The sequence below is a fragment of the Trichoplusia ni genome, chromosome 11 (assembly GCF_003590095.1).
Source record: "Trichoplusia ni isolate ovarian cell line Hi5 chromosome 11, tn1, whole genome shotgun sequence".
Taxonomy (NCBI): Eukaryota; Metazoa; Arthropoda; class Insecta; order Lepidoptera; family Noctuidae; genus Trichoplusia; species Trichoplusia ni.
In genome coordinates, this window is record NC_039488.1 from 9,951,845 (window position 1) to 9,968,499 (window position 16,655).

Consider the following 16,655-nt stretch of genomic DNA (forward strand, 5'->3'; position numbering starts at 1 on the left):
TATTAGTAACTTTGTTTTTTTTTTGTTTGTTTTTCTTCCAATTTAGTTTGTTATTTAAGTGGCAAAGCCAAGTTGTATTCATTTTGTGGAATAGTGTCAAGTAACAGTTTTAATGAATTTACTTTCAACTTGGATCGCATTTTTTATTTTACAACTTCTAGACACTCTTTTATTGTTTTGCTTACTGCGAATACCAGCTGTTATTTGTTAAACAAGTTTGTAAAGTTAATTACGATTCAAAACAAATAAATACGTTTACAGTTGTTGACATTTTCTGTTGTTTGTATACTGAAATAGTGATGTAACTTTCGAAAAATAAATTGAAACAGTAATTGTGATTGTAACAATCTATTCCGAAAACAGATATTTTAGGATCTACTGCGCAAAATGTGCAAAGGACATTATTCATTTGCAAAATGCAATTTCACAGGATGTCACGTTTGTTAGAAAAATTGCCTCGCTGCATATTCAATACGTTTCCAGTGCCGTTTCTGAATTACACATACGATAGTGTTGGCGTTAACGTAAATTGTAGTACGCGATAGAAATTACGGCTACCAGATTGTCGGAATAAATTGTCGCTCGAAATAAATAAATAGAGTTATATTTGTGTGTTTATTTTGTTGTGGAGGCGATTTATGGAAACTAATTAACTTTATTAGATGTATTTTAGATTATCGAGAGCTTTGCGGAAGCATGTGAAATTAAATTAAATGTTTTAAGTAAAAATGTATGCCTGCGTTTTTAAGCAGCTTGTTATAAAACAGAATTCTGGATGTGGTAAAATTAAAAAATGTAAACATACTTAAGTAAAATTTTAGTATCGAGAATTCAACAATCATTTAATTCAGTTATAAAAAGCAAATCGAATTCAAGTTTTATTTGCTCCTGAATATTGTCAACCCTAATGGGAATCGAATTTTTAATAGAACACTATCGGTTTGTCCAATAAATCTCGTTTGGAATCCACAGACCGATATCGTGTTACCGTTTCGACCGTAGCGCCATCTGGTCTCACTGGAAATACCTTAGAAGCAAGCTTCATGTGAACAACGGAATAAGGGTGTCGACGATCGTACATTTAAGGCTTCACTTCAATACGGCTTTTGTTTTCACTGAAACGATTTTAGCAGGGAAATCGATGGTTGTGACTTTAAAAATGTTGTTTTAAGTTCTGGCATGCGTTGTTGTTATTGCTAAAAAATATCGTCCAAAAAATGTAGCAATACTTAATTAAAATTTGTATATACAAGTATGACATTCGCATGCACAAAATTAAAAGAATTAATGCGAGTCATTAAAATAAAGCGTATGTGTCTGCCATTTACATTAACATCATAAAATGGTCACGATGCAATGTAATTAGCTCGAATTAAACATACAAATGAATTAAGATCCTGACGTAATTGTTTGCATCTTCTGTTTTCAAGGCCGTCTGGTTTCATAGTTTATTTAATTTTAATTAATTACCTGTATGAGTAAAACAATATTATAATAGTATGTAACTCTTGATCTTTTACTCTAAATTAAAAAATACGTTTCAAGTTTGAATTTTGCTAAACTATGTTGATTAATGTAATTACTATACAGATTAAAAGCTTATTCGGTTGTCGGATCAATCCCTTCGTGTTATTATCACATGGGTCCCTAAACCGTGGATAAATTAACCCTTCGCAGCTTACAGCTGTGTGACGTACGAGTGACAGATACGCAATTTCATAAGGGAATGTTCAGATATTTACGTACTGCCAGTGAGACCAATCTTGGTTGAAGTTAAAGCCGTTTTTGTTATAAGTTGTTATGTATTTAATTTTTATAGCAAAGTTTCTAACTTTACGTCATGTAATTGCAGTTAAATGAAATAGGTAATAGGTTGAAATTTTGATTATTTTCAATGTATTACTAAAAGCTTATACTAAACCAAGCCAAATATATATGTTGACAAACACAAGAACATTAAAAAGGGTAGGAAGTTGTGAACGAAAGGAGCGCTGTCACGCTCAGCACAATGCAATGTTAAATTAAAGAGATAGCGATAGGCCTCCAAAGAATACATTTTGTAAATTAATATGAATGTCCCATACGACACTTGCTTACAAGTATCCACTTTTCAGAATTAATCGATCAGTGTATTAACCTCTGCACAAACAACAAGATTACATATATCTTGCGGAAACCATTTTTTGCGAAGCCAGATGTTAGATATTAAGTAACACGTGTTTGGCCTCCAAATTAATTAGATGCGTCGACCGGAGATTTTGCTATCCTCGTTCACCGACACTCTTGAAGATTCGCTGTTAATTAAAAAGGTCAAGGAGCTTAACTTTACTGTTCTACGTATCTGTAACAGTATATTTATTTTTATATTTGATTGATAATTTATGAGAAAATATTTTATTTTATTAATGACTAGCTGTTGCCCGCGACTTCGTCTGCGTGGTTAGAAGAAATTATGATTTATACCTGCCCTATTTTTTTCAAATATTCCATTGTATCTTCGCTCTTATTAGTCGCAGCGTTATGATATATAGCCTATAACGTTCCTCGATGAATGGTCTATTCAACACAGAATTTTTCGATTTGGAGCAGTAGTTGTTGAGATTAGCGCGTTCAAACAAACAAGCTCTTCAGCTTTATATTTATTAGTATAGATGATGTAAGTTTTTGTAAATCTGTCTATGCACAAAATGGGTTTCGAATTTAAATAAAAAAGGAACACGAAAATCACTTCATGATCAAGTGATCTAAGGTTTATTAAGAGGTTTAATTAAGTTTTACAGGCTTGTATTTGATAAATCATGAATAATGGATTTGAATAAATATTAATTTTCATTACTTGTAACAAAAGAAAAGTTTCTTACAGATCCCTGTAAGAGATCACAACAACGCTTCAGGTTAACCAGGTTAGTTAAACTAAATCATAGATTTGGCAAATAACTGTAACAATTCGTTTTACGTAATGGCAATTCGCGTGTCTAGATTTATTTTTTAGTCTTGTTATGCCTCAAATAAGCTCATGACTGTTATTACTAGAAATAAATCGGAAATGAAAAAGTCGTTACCAACATAATTTCCCTTTGTTTGGGCTACTGTAAATAATAATTTATGAGTATGTTAGGTTATTTAGATTTCAATTAGTGATAGTTTTGAGCCAATCCAAGGACGTTCGTTTTGATCGAATAATTTATGATAATAATATGTTTACGGAATGTTTGAGGAACCATATTGGATTGTTGAGTTTTATATAATGATGACGACGATTCCTTTTAGGGTACATTTTGTCGAGATTAAAAACGATAGCCGTATGTGCCATCATTAAGTAATTATTATTTCTTATTATCTTAAAACATTTCTTATTTTACTTCTTGTCCGCGTAGAGATTTTCTGTCTGATAAAAATAGCTACGAACATAATATATCAGCCATAAACGGTTCCATATTATAATATTTATCGAATAAAATGAAAGGGTTTATTTTTCTGTCACCATCTCATACAAACTTTTAATAAATTACTTGTTAGCACATACATATTATTATAATTCTGCTGCAATGCAATAACCTCTAAAAACGCGTGTAAAATAATACGTGAAAACCCAATCAATTATAAAAGCAATATCAAGTGAAATATCTATAGCATAAAGATAAGAGCGAAATATAAAACGCGCAATCTCAGAAAGTCTTTCAAAAGACGGAAGTGCTTACGCGACGTCGTAGCAGTTTGATTTATTCGACCCAGACGCCATTGAATATGAAGTTTCAGTCCCCGAGGTGGTTGCTCAAATCACTGATGAAAATTCTGAAGAAAATTCCTTATTAAGTATAGTATAAGGTTTTTGATTATATGTAACTAAATGAGTTCAGTTGTGATATAGGTATTTAATGTTAGTTTGAAGACTGTTAGTAAAATTGTCAAATCTTCTATTTTTTCGCTTTACTAGTAAGCGTCTCTACGGGATTCTTAAAACATTTAGTTTATTGATTGTCCAAATTGTTGTACTTGATGAGATAATTTTTCCAGTACTTTTTCTCAAAACCCAATAACAATTCATATTCGCGCCAAAAGAATTCCCATTCAATTTTAACAACGCTCATAAGTCATTACCCGTCCTCGTATTTTCCCTTCATAATGAACTCATTTTTTTATTTATTATTCGTCTATTTCATTATCCTCGCCTGCTTTCTTGGAAAAATGCGTTCAAAGACCACTCATTTCTCACCAGTGGCAGTGCTGCCGTCATCCTATCTAATATTTCTCAAAGCGATAAATGAGTGTTGCCATTGAAGAAATTTCTCATTATGGTAATGATACCCGCTGAGATTTTTTCAGCATAAATCATATTATATTAGACGGGGAGTCAAGTGGTTTATTTTTCTTCCTTTTATATGTTTCATTTAATTTGTTGCTCTTATTGACAAGAACGCTTTTTAATGTATTAAAGTTTACGTTTATTTTGTTTGTGTAAATATTGGTATAACCTTTGCAGAACTAACATTAATTAATGGAAAAATTAAACAGTTAGGGAGGAGAGCTGAAGATCAAACTTAGTGGTGTGGTGGTCTGAGACGGGCTAATGATAATGATGATGATGATGAACCCTATGATATCTGAGTACAAGATATAAGAAAAAAAAACTAATCAAACTACACCAGTGACCAGGGTCACTAGGATATAAGCTAGCTGTAGTAAATCCCGTTTTGAAACAGCATTAGCTATTACGACTTGATTACATACATACTTTCTCATCGTGTAATACGATACAAGTACTAGACTTTCTAACTGTGATGCTAAAAGTGAAAGATGAAGAGTTGACTAACATTTTCTTGGGCATAAAAATCGTGAAAATAAAATTCATTATCACACTTAAATAAAGTGAATGCAAACGCGTAACTTATACAAGTTATACCTAGTTTTAAAATAAGACTAGCTTGACCATCGAAAATGAAATAAATCAGTGTAAATTAAACTTTATATTGAGATTGAAGTTTAGCAACGCTTGTTACGATCATCAATTTGAAAGGATGAGATAAAAAAATAATATTTCACTGTACCGATTTTTTTGGTGTCGCAAGTCCGACCTGTACTTGACGGGTTCTTATAATATTAGTTAAGAATTGAGGATTTACATACTATTAATAACCATAAAATAACAGTTAGATGTAGTAGTTACCCACCTCAATAACTTAATTTAATCCGTGTCAGAGTAGAAACATAAGAATTACTATAGTAAGTAATTAAATTTCTCTCATTAAAACCACCTAGAAATATTACCCACTACGTTATAGTTTTTGGGAATTGGAGCGCAAATGAATCTCTCTTTTATTTCATTTTAAAACACGTCTCCGTACCGACGTGTGTATCGGTATGACCTAAATATTAACGGGATGTTACGAGTAACTGGGAACAAGGGGGAGAGGGGATAGTTCGAGGGAAGTCGACTTCAATTAGTTTTGATGTCGTGTGGCCACGTTAGTTTATCGAATACTATTGTATTGACGATTGTTCGATAGTTTCGATTGCATGGATAGTCGATATAGTTTACACGGCAACTACTGCTGCACGACATGTTCGGGATTGATCTCTGTTTGGCATAAACAAGCCAATTGGAACCAATGTTTGTGCTATGAACAAATATTTGCTCCTTGTGTGGTTTGAATGTTTGTGAAGCTGTTTACTGACACGGAGATACTTTGCCGTAATTTCGTTTTTTCTTTGTATAATTGTCTTTCGTTTCTAAGTTTCCCTATTTTGGCACGTCTCCATTTCATCCCTTATCAAATTGAGAGTTCTCAATGTCAATAACGATAAAAACAGGGGGATTGAACTTTGTTACATCGCAATATCAAAAGGAAGGCCCGGGTAGGTTATATGAGATCCGCAAAAACGTGTCGTTGAGGTACTATTAAGGTTTATATGTATTCGTAAGAATTTTGCCGGTGAAGACAATGTTGGCAGACGCTGTGATTGCAATTGGCTTTGGAATACTAAGTTTGTTGGTGATAAACAATGCTGGATAAATGCCATTTTCGTAAGATACGCTAGACAGCTAATTAACTAGACCAAAAGTGTGGCAGAGGTAGCTCATGTTTATTTAAAATCATATAACACATCAACAGACTAACGTCTGGCTTGTTTCAATGAGAAAATTAATTATTGTTACTGCTATACGGTGTACGAGCTTTAATAAGTAAGTTATAAGTAATAATTATGAAGAAGGTAATGACAAACTTAAAACATTATGTCTGCCGCGCGCATAATAAGCGTAATTTTAAAAACTTTTGCTTAGAAAATTACGGTTATGACACCTAAACCAAATTGTCTTAGAAAATGTTGAATGTTGTAAGGCTTGAAATTTACGTTAAGTAAAAATATACCCAAAAGTTAATTGAATAAAGTTGTAAATTAATTACATTAGGTATTGTTATCTATTTAAATTGTTTCCTTCTACTTAAATATGATAAATAATAATCATTTAATTTCAGTCAATTCAAGGTCTCCATTAAAATTTTCCTTTCGTTGATCAAAAAATTTAAAGTGCCATGTTAGATGATAGATTTTGCAAATTCTCCGAATCGTTTTACTGCTTTAACGAAAGTTCTCTTTTATTTAATTTGATTCTACGTCCTCATTATCTAATTTTAATCGTACCACTTAACTGTACAATTAATTTTGTTCTTAATTTAGTAAAACAACATGAGATGTTTCAGGTTTAATGCATTTACTGTTCAGTGTGTGTTCTTAGTCAAGTACATTGCGACATTGAAACCCCTTTACGTCTGGGAGTTTGTTAAACATACCAATTTGTTCCTAATTGTATGAAGTTTTAACATTAAAAAGAAAATAAGCTTGATCTTTATGAAATGCCCTTACTCCAATGATTAAACAGCTGTAAGAAGGTTTGTATTTTATTTATTATTATTTACTGACATTGAACTTATTAAGGATACAAAACAATTTTAGACAGCCTATTATTGCATAAAAAATATTTATTTACGAAAGAAAAACTATTTAAAACATACCTACATTTCAAGTGACTAAATTAAGTGCAAATAGGTTTTGTTCTCACTCTCCTCTTCTAAACTCAAAAATCTAGTATAAAATCTAGAATAAATTAAAACGTACCTATTCAGCTAAAAAACGTTGGTAATATCTGTTTTGAGTGTTTAATACCTATCAGACTCAAGGTATCCTGTTAAGGATAAATATGAACGTGAAAAATACACTCGCTTGTTATAGTAGCAAACAAGTTCAATATTCAGGATAGAATACAAAATACCTCTCATTTTACAGAACTGAAGTAGGTACGGTCAGCAACAGAAATGAAGTCTATGTCTTATGTCATATGGTAACGAAATTAGCTTGAAACCTAGTCACTGCAAAATAGTAACACTTTATTACTTAGATTCCCAATTCGTCGGATTTTTTTATGATTGTTACCTCTGAACTTTAGAATGGATGAACCGATTTTGTTGATTTCATTTTTGTAAACATGAAATAGATATCGGTTGCGTTCCATAAAAAATCATCAAGTTTTGTTCACTGATCAAGACTGTGTTGTATGTTTTTGTTGTTATAAAAATATTTATTTCTCTTTTTTACTGCTTTTATGATGTATTATGGAGCGGGTTCGTATACAGGCAATAGTTTTCCTAGTACACACCGAGCTTAAGTGCAAGTTGCAGGTATTAGTTTGTCATCTTTGTTGATCCTGGTTTACAGGATAATTATGAAATAATGGTGGACTTGTCCCATTTAAAAAGTGGATTGTGAGAACTAACTTCTGTTGCTGACTGTACAAGTAGGTACAAAGAAATTGTACCGATGTTACAAGCTGATTGCTTTTGAGCTAGCGGTTATACTGATTTCTCATGGGAACCTTAAGTTTTCTTAACTTCTTTGGTTTTCTAAAAGCTTTTAAATTCGAAAGAGAATCGGCTTTTCCATTTAACATGGTAAATAGTTTCGGCGATTGAAAATAAATTCAATTTAGGATGTCTGATTACCTAAATTAGCTTTTAAATCTAATTTAACACTAGTAGACTGAAAGGTTTTTGGTAAAGTATTGCGAAATCTTTTTGAAATGCGAAATGCACGAATTTTGGAACTCAAAAATGTTTTTTTTACAAAATTGAATACCTAATCAAATTTAATAACATGTTGTTGCATGTTTTAATAACTAATTTAAGCACGTTTTATGACTAGAGTTGCAATTTACATGAAAGGATGGAAAAAAATAAAAAGAGAACCATTACTGTTACGATGTACACCCACATATTAAGAAGTATAAGGTTCGAAAGCAAACAGTACCGAATAACGGTATCGAAAATCACGTTTCACATCGACTAGAACGGTTTAATGTTATTATTAGCGAGACCGTCATAAACTGACTAATGTGTCAAGTGCCAAAAGTGACACATTGCGTAAACAGAAAACATTGTGAAGTTAAATCGACATCATGTAACATGTAAGAGGAAAGTAGCATTACAAAATCAAACACGAACATTTTATGAGAGATATATAAAATTATTTTATCGATAATAACATGTTTTTTGGTTGAACACGATAGCTATGAATTTCCTCATCGCATACTCTTCTCGTTAAATATTTCCTTTTGAACCGAACGTGAATGATGAACTTATTTTCCATTCGAGTAAATTGGAATTCCCCCTAAAAGTGTGTCTATTTATAAACATCTGGTAATTGAATACATCCTTAGATAATCTAGAGCATCTATTAGTATAAAAGTTGCTGTATCAGCTCATGGTCAAGATGCTTTAAGTAACAAAGAAAATGATTTTGAAAAGAATTGTATAAAAACAAAAAGTCCTACAGAGACAAGTTACGGAGAACACTTTAACGATCGCTTTTTACTTCAGGTGGATCTCGAAAACCTTTTATTACAGTCCCGCCGACGACGTGTCCTTAGCCTTTGCAAACTTGTTCCACTATTCAATGACTAGCGATCAATTAAAAACTAAGTGTGGAACGCTCAGAGTTTGCGCAAAAGTTTGTTACATCCAAAGGATTAGTTTAAACACAGGTTTGGGTGAAACCATTTATGGTTTCGTTGGACTTACCGGAATGGAATATACTTTTTTATGTAGAAAACTAAAAAAAGTAAAATTTTGCTATAATATGGCAGACGTAGTGTACTTATCTCGAGCTTTTCATGGTAAATTCTCGTATAAGCAAACCCTATAAACCAAATTAGTTAAAAGTAAAAAGTCCTGCCAATCTCAAACCGAACCAGAATAATATTCATCGGTAAACATATTTCAGCCCTAAACCGTTATTAATCCAATGTTAAGTCAATTAGGCGCCGACTCCCTTATTAAGGGGCGGATATAGGCGGATATATGCGGATATAAGTGCTTCGGGGCGCGTTGGGTCGGAAACTAAAATCGTGGCGCGGTTTGCGCCCCTGGTCTAATGGGCCTACCGTAACGAGGGATGGCGAGGACTCTCGAGACCCGCCCGATCTCCGGCCCAATGACTAGGTATGACTCTAAAACGAGTTGTGTTCGTCAAGAGCCCATTGAGATCGTTCTTCAAGTGCTCTATGATTTTTGGGGCTTACCAAGCTTGGGTTAAGTCCATCTATTGTGCTCTTGAGTTAAATTAACCGTTCTATTAAGATCTCTTCGACAATATTTGCGTAGACTGATTTTTCAAGTACTTATATGAATTGCCTACTATTTTTTCTGTCGGTGTTTTTTTTTTTTAATTTTGTTGTAATATCATTTCATTTTTTGTTTCACAGATTTGGAGGGACAGCTTAGCTCTAATTACGGTGAGTTTCAATTTCAAACTCTCATCTCTTTTCAACCAGTGCGTCAGCTCGTATTATCCCTATCTTCATTAATTCAGTCATTGTGAGTGAATTCAGATCGGCTACGGATTTAATCAATTGACCCGACGCCGAACTCCTATTCGAGAGGGACGGGTCTGAAAGGCCTACAATCATTACTAGGTATGTTATTGCCAGTAATAGTGACCCTTCGATTGGATTGCTGATAAATTTAATGGAACTATCCAATAATGTATCCAAGATTTTCGATTACTTACCCATATCTGTCGTACCGAATGAGTAATGTGGATTTTCGACGTTTTTATGAAGGTCGCGTTTTGGTCTAACCCTTGCAAAGGTTGGGTATTAATATTGCATTGTGTGAAGGATTACGGTGAAATTCTAATGCCAAAGTATTGAAATGTCAATCAGTTTTGAGTTGCCATTTATTTTCATACTGTTTCCGTTTCTTTTAGACGTACTTATTTTATTTCACAAACATATGCATTTAGGAAATATTAAAGTAAATTTGCTTTTCTGCAGGGAGATAGAACAACCTAAGTACTATTAACATCATTAAACAATTTTTTTTTAGTTGCAAGCAATGTATAAAATTATGTAAAATAAATGTGTAATTGATGTCGTTAAATTGAATGATTGACGTGACATTTCCTTTTATGGGTGTCGATTAACGTTCCAAAACACATTTAAAGGTTACAAACAACGGATTATTGTATTTATGTTGTTTCTTAAAAGTAATTTATTCAATATTGACATTTAGCAGACAATACCTACTCAAGTAGGTTTTTCTTTTCAAATTTATTATCGGTGCATAATTTTCTTCTTTTGTCTTTTATTTTATACTCGAATTATTCGACTCTATAATTTTCATATTTTTGTTTGAATTCAAATAGCAACAACTTACTGGAACTTAAGATGTCGTCATTTACTTCATATTATAATACCTATTTTTTCGTAGCTGAAATAACTATTGTTACATAAACACGTTCCAAAAGGTACACATTCAATAATACACACTCTACCTACCAAAATCACGTGTACAATAAAAGGAAAGTTTATTGACCCCTGCAGGATGTCGATGTTTATTCCATTACGTACCGACTGTTCTATTACTTTGCGATTGAAACATTGATAAGCTCGAAAATGTATCATTTATCATGAACAAAATTTGTCTTCAATTTACTTGAACTAATGTCTGATTATTGGATTAGAAAATACTCAAACCAATTTAATGTCTTCTTCGTTATTAATTTTAAATATGCCTTATTTATTGCACGTCATGCAAGTATGTGCAACATAATCCGCGGAACAAAATTACGATAAAATATGAAATCAAAATTCGATTCGCTGTCATCAAACTGTATAATACAGGAGCAATCTATAAAATTGCCTCAAGGCCGTCTAACCGATTCTGATGATTCTTAATGTGTTACGTGACCAGATATTAAAGAACTTTCATCTTTTGAAGCTAAAACGAAATGGAAGATCATGATAGAGTAGTGCCATAAAAGTTGTACATGTTGAAAGCACCGCTAGTACAGACGCGTTTAACTGCTAATCGCGTTGCGAACGATAGCAACCGACAGTAGTTACTGCAACGGTTTGCACTGGGACCGTTTGTGGCTAGCTTGCTCTACTGAACTGATTGCGATGTACATTGCTCTGTGACTTAACACTTACTGTTTTGGTGCAACGGGTTCCCACAAGGGAAGCGTCAACATTCAAATGCAAGAGCAGAGATAAATAATTGATAACTAAGTATAGTGATTGTCTTTTTCCGGACAGGAACTGATAGATAATAATTTTAAGCAAAATGTATTGTTTTATTAATAACAAAAAAATATAAAACACTCAAACGAACATCTGGCAGTAAAGCTTTAAATGTGATTGTAATAATTTCGGCTTTTATTTATGAAAGCCAAACTTCATGTCACGAATCGTTTAATCACATCCGCAATGAATATAAAACCGTCATTGGCTACGGACAAGCGATATTTATTGCTTGTTTTTGTACAAAACCTGTGATATTGTCGTTCTGGTCCAAATATGGGTCCCTGGGGTACTATTCACAGTGCCGGTCATGTAACTATAAAGTATGAACATTTAACTTGATACAAACGTTATGGTATTGTGATTTATCATTATTACTATGTGCTAAGATACAAAGTTTTAGGTATTCCTCCAAGGATTTAATTCCTTCGTTAATCATGAGATGTTATTAACTGCGGTTTGACGAGGGTCGTGCATATCAAACGCTTTAGTGCTTTTTGTGGTCAAAGATGCATTGCGTTGGGAGCGTTTAAATGTGTTATATCAGCCAGACTAATAACTATATCCATTTTATTTTTTTTAAACTTTTCAATGTATCATTAATCATGGTTCTTCAGAACAAAGAGGTAAACCTAGATTTTTAGTCCTAAATTCAACTAAAAATACATTTTACATTTTTCGCAGTTATTTTACCACTTGTTTAGACTTTCCTCCACATAAAACGGAACCCATAATGTGCAGGCACTTGCTCTTAACTGTTTTTATTTTTAAAGTAGCTTGAACTAGTTTTGTAATGTGATATAATCTGTCTTCTGGGTAGTATTATTTGAAGCTCAGACTAAAGATATACTTTGTTCTTGCTCTGCAGAGATGGTTTTAAGCACAGTAGTGCCATTTGGGGCAACACAGTCACATCGCTTAACGTTTTTCCACTAGATTTTAAGGTACCCGGTAGTGAAATTATAAAGGTGCACTAAATTCAAACTTTTTGAATAATTTTTCGCTTTAAACTTATAACTCGCAGTTAAGTACTCCTGAAAAGCATCTCACTACTTTTAATTTAAACTTTTCGCTAAGTACGTGATAAGCAGTTTATTTATTACTCTTTTGTAACACAGTTACAATTCATTACAATTTAGACTTAAAATTCTATGACCGTGTAAAGCGGTAATGACAATAATTTACGTCTAACCATATAACCGAAATATACATAAATTATCATCGTCAAGTTCTCGTATTGCTCTGACAAATTCAATTTAGTTAAGTAACTTTACGTCTCCGTAGACCAACAAGATTTGACGATCCCAAGGCTTTTAAATGTTCAAGTATTCATTTGAAACTTTATATTCTAATCGTGTAATTACGAATGACTCATCCAATAAAAAAGTAATGGAATAACCTTCACGCCTTTAGTCACGACTTAGGAAATTATGGTCTGTTGTACGTCAACAACTTAAAATATAAGCATTTAGAAGTTAATTATGATTAATGTTTATTAATATGCTACCGGTGATATTGGGATCGGTCAACACTTTAAAAAAAAATTGTGTAATTTTACTAAAATTTTGTACTTATAATGAACTAAATATTCTATATCGAAGTAGCTTTTGTTTCATTTGATAAATGGACGAATTAATGGACTTAGGTGGCTATGATGGTGACTGCAGTGCCGGATTGTGCCAACTAATTTCCAAGTTCCTTAGAGACTCATGAGCAATAGCGGGAAACTTATTCGGTTAATGAAATAACCACGAGATTTGCATTGCTTCGTATTCGACTGGCAAAATTCTTTGTACCTGGTATTTCGGCAATCCCTCGTTAATAAGTATTGAGATCAGATCTTTTTTTAAATACACTCAAACAATATTTTGCAACTAAAATCTTTAAGATTATCTCTCAGATCTCCAGTTAAGTAACACGTTTGTATATATAAATGCAAATGCACCAAGTCTGAGGAAGTGGCCTCGTGTGCAGACGATCCGTGACCTTGGCAGGCGAACACCGAACGATCGGGTGCGTGCGTCACGACTGCCTCACATCACGACACTGGATGGGTGCTTCGAATTTCAATAGTAGCAGGAAGTCTTCTAAAACAAAGATCTGCAGCTGTTTAAATGCCATTGTTATATCTCCAAGACAATTGTATAGTCATTTATTTATTTGAATTTAAATTTAACAATAGTTATAGAAACTTAGATTTATAATAACAAGTATTACTGTTATAGTGCCGTGTTAGCGACGTATCGAATCCAACAATGGTATTATTATAAAATATGAAAAGGCTTAAAGGTTTAATTGACGTACCATTCAAGTAGTTACGTGTGTAATGAAAAGAGATTAAATCGATGAGTTATAAGTAAAGGCATGTATTTTGGATTTGTTGTCGTTAAGACTTAAACTGAAATTCTTTCTAGACGAACTTCCACAATTATTTATGGTTACAGTAAAAAGTCTCACAGTTAAGGAGTTCTACAAAACAATAGAATTAAAAGCCATTTAATTTTTGGAAACTTTTTTTTTTTATAAAAATATTCAAGAAAGTAAAATCTTCGGCCTGTCACGAGTCTTCAAACAATGGAAGAGAAAGTTTCGTTATCTGTTAAAATCTTGGCCAAAACAAATACAAAATCTGTATGCAGGTACATTCATTTTACAAAATTCTTCATATATGCAAGATACTGTACTGTGTATTCATACTGTTGTATGGACTTGTATATTTTCCTGACAATGATTCCCTTATCTTAATAAATTCGACAGCAAAACCATCTTCCATAATCGATTTAACCAAAAACGCATAGATATACATTTTAGCAAGAAAAATATCATCTTGGAAAACTGTTTATCTTGCCTAACGCCTGAAGGTCGGGTATCTCATCGTTGCAGTGTAAAATATTAAACGAGGGGTATAAATTTTTGCGGCCGCCACCGCGACTTGTGCGGCTTATTCACCCCATTCTATTTTATCCACGTGTCATGTGACCGCTTTCATGAATAGCATATTTTATTACCGTTGTGTATTTTTTAATAAGTGCTCCAGTTTTAGCGAGGGATTTTCGAAACGTTCATATTGATGATGTTTCCTTTTATTTGGGAGGTTTATAGCTTAGAGTTTATAGATTGTCTGTTTGATTTTGATTCTTCTGCCGTTTTTTGGTGTTACATTCCTATAGCAAAATGCGGGAATGCATTTTGCTATATTATTATGAATGTACCGACTTTTTTTTCGTAAATAGGAAGTTCTCTTTGCCATAAAACGTTTAAGAAGACGATAGCAGACATAAAATGATTTCGCTAGCTCATTTAAAAATCATTTAATTATACCAAAACGTAAACAGCGAAGTAAATAGTTTGCATTTCATTATACTGTTACGTTAAAAGTCTATCGGTGTCCAAGCGAGAAAAGCTGTCCGCTAAACACGTTCAATTTCCCAGCACACTGAATTTTATTTTAAAGTTTTATACTAGAACGCTATTAGCAACGAAAAACCCGGAATAAAGTGTCCCTGTTAAACGTTTAACTGCGCTATTTAGAGGCAGCCCTGTATCGCTGGTGCAATACAGCTCAATTAAGCTGCTGCCAACCCTGCGCTGGTGGCAATTCGTTGCGGTTAAGTTGTGGTCACATTAAACCGTCGAACCGCACCGCGTCATTTGCGACAAAGAAATTGTACACATTGTTGAATGATGCTCATACAGATAAGGCGGTGTGCAATCACCTTTATTTACATATGTGTGTTCTCTTGAATTTTAACAAAGTGATTATTGCTTGTTTACTTGTTAGACGGATAACGAGGTAATAAACGTATTTTTGTTTTAAAAGATGTGTAAAAGGATGAAAGAAAAACGTACACTGTGTAACGTACTTACAATGCCGTTTAAAGTGTCTTAGTTAATTGAGGCAAATAGGTTAGAACGGCGCGCATAGGCAATGAGCCCGACAACATGACATCATAATTACCTACATATGTAAACTTAATTTAAAAATCTTTTGTAGAATAATGTTTTTATTTATTAAAAACGTTAACGATTCGTGTAACATTTGAACTTGTTTTTTATCTTTTATACAAGTTTTAATATTTCATCGCAAATGAAATTTCAAATCCAACATGACACATATAGCGGACGCTTAACTAAATGAAAAATGGTACCCTAAGGGAATATACTGTCACAGTTTTGTTTGTGTTAAATAGATGTATAGTATTAGTGCCCTAATTGTTATATTCAACGTCTATTTCAACGCTTATGTTACAAAGTCTGCCAGAATATTTCGCGAGTCGGTTCTAAACACGAGTATTATATTATTAGGTAAAGCGGAACAAATATGTTTATGAGCTAAAAGTGTATGTTATTTAGTAAATGCATTTTATGCAGACTGTCTAATTTGTAAAAGCAACTACTAGTGTAACAATTTTCCATTTTGGTGCAATACTTAATACAACATGCAAAATAAAAGCTAGGTTTTAAAGATCAGTGACACAAAAAATTATTTGTTATCATGATTTACTCGCCAGTGAATTATAAAAGCAGAAAAAAAGTCAAATAAAAAAAATATTTGCTTAGATTTAAAACACATAATTATGTTTGGCATGCGAATGACTAATTAATACCCCGTGTATTAATTAGATTATTTAAATTATAAATCACGCATATTTGTCTGAATGCGCTTACTCCTGAAAAAAGTTTCATCTAGTGCAGGAGTCATAGGCTTGAAACAATAATTGTATAACCTATTGTGTCAATAAAGACATTCACTAACCACCGGAGGCCGCAGGAGCAGATCGGTTGGATCCGAATCATAATAACGAAAGTTACTAGAACAATTTTATTAATTCTCAATACAAAAAAAAAACAGAAAATCACTATTATTTCTATTGATTGGTCCCGTCTCAAACAAACCTTCTTCGTCTCTCGTCTTTAACTGCAAAACGCGGAAATCCTTCTTATTGTGGTCCGTCAGAAATAGATCGTATTGTACACACGTATTTGTGAAGCAGAAAACAAAGTGGGACAAACATGTTTACACCGCCATATTGTTACGAAATAATATTCTCTAACAAAAAATACTCGATATCTGTGGCCT

General features: G+C 32.9%; 1 protein-coding gene across 6 annotated transcripts in view; it reads left to right on the forward strand.

Moving 5' to 3' along the window:
• The window catches only part of LOC113498917 (putative polypeptide N-acetylgalactosaminyltransferase 9), a 93,028-nt gene that overhangs the window by 55,906 nt on the left and 20,467 nt on the right, over positions 1–16,655 (forward strand). For 5 of the 6 annotated variants that reach the window (XM_026879172.1, XM_026879177.1, XM_026879178.1 and 2 more), the window contains exon 3: positions 9,758–9,787. The exons of the other annotated variant lie outside the window; for it this stretch is intronic. The gene's annotated coding sequence lies outside the window, so the exon portion shown is untranslated. The remainder of the gene's footprint in view (positions 1–9,757; positions 9,788–16,655) is intronic. 6 annotated transcript variants of the gene reach the window in all.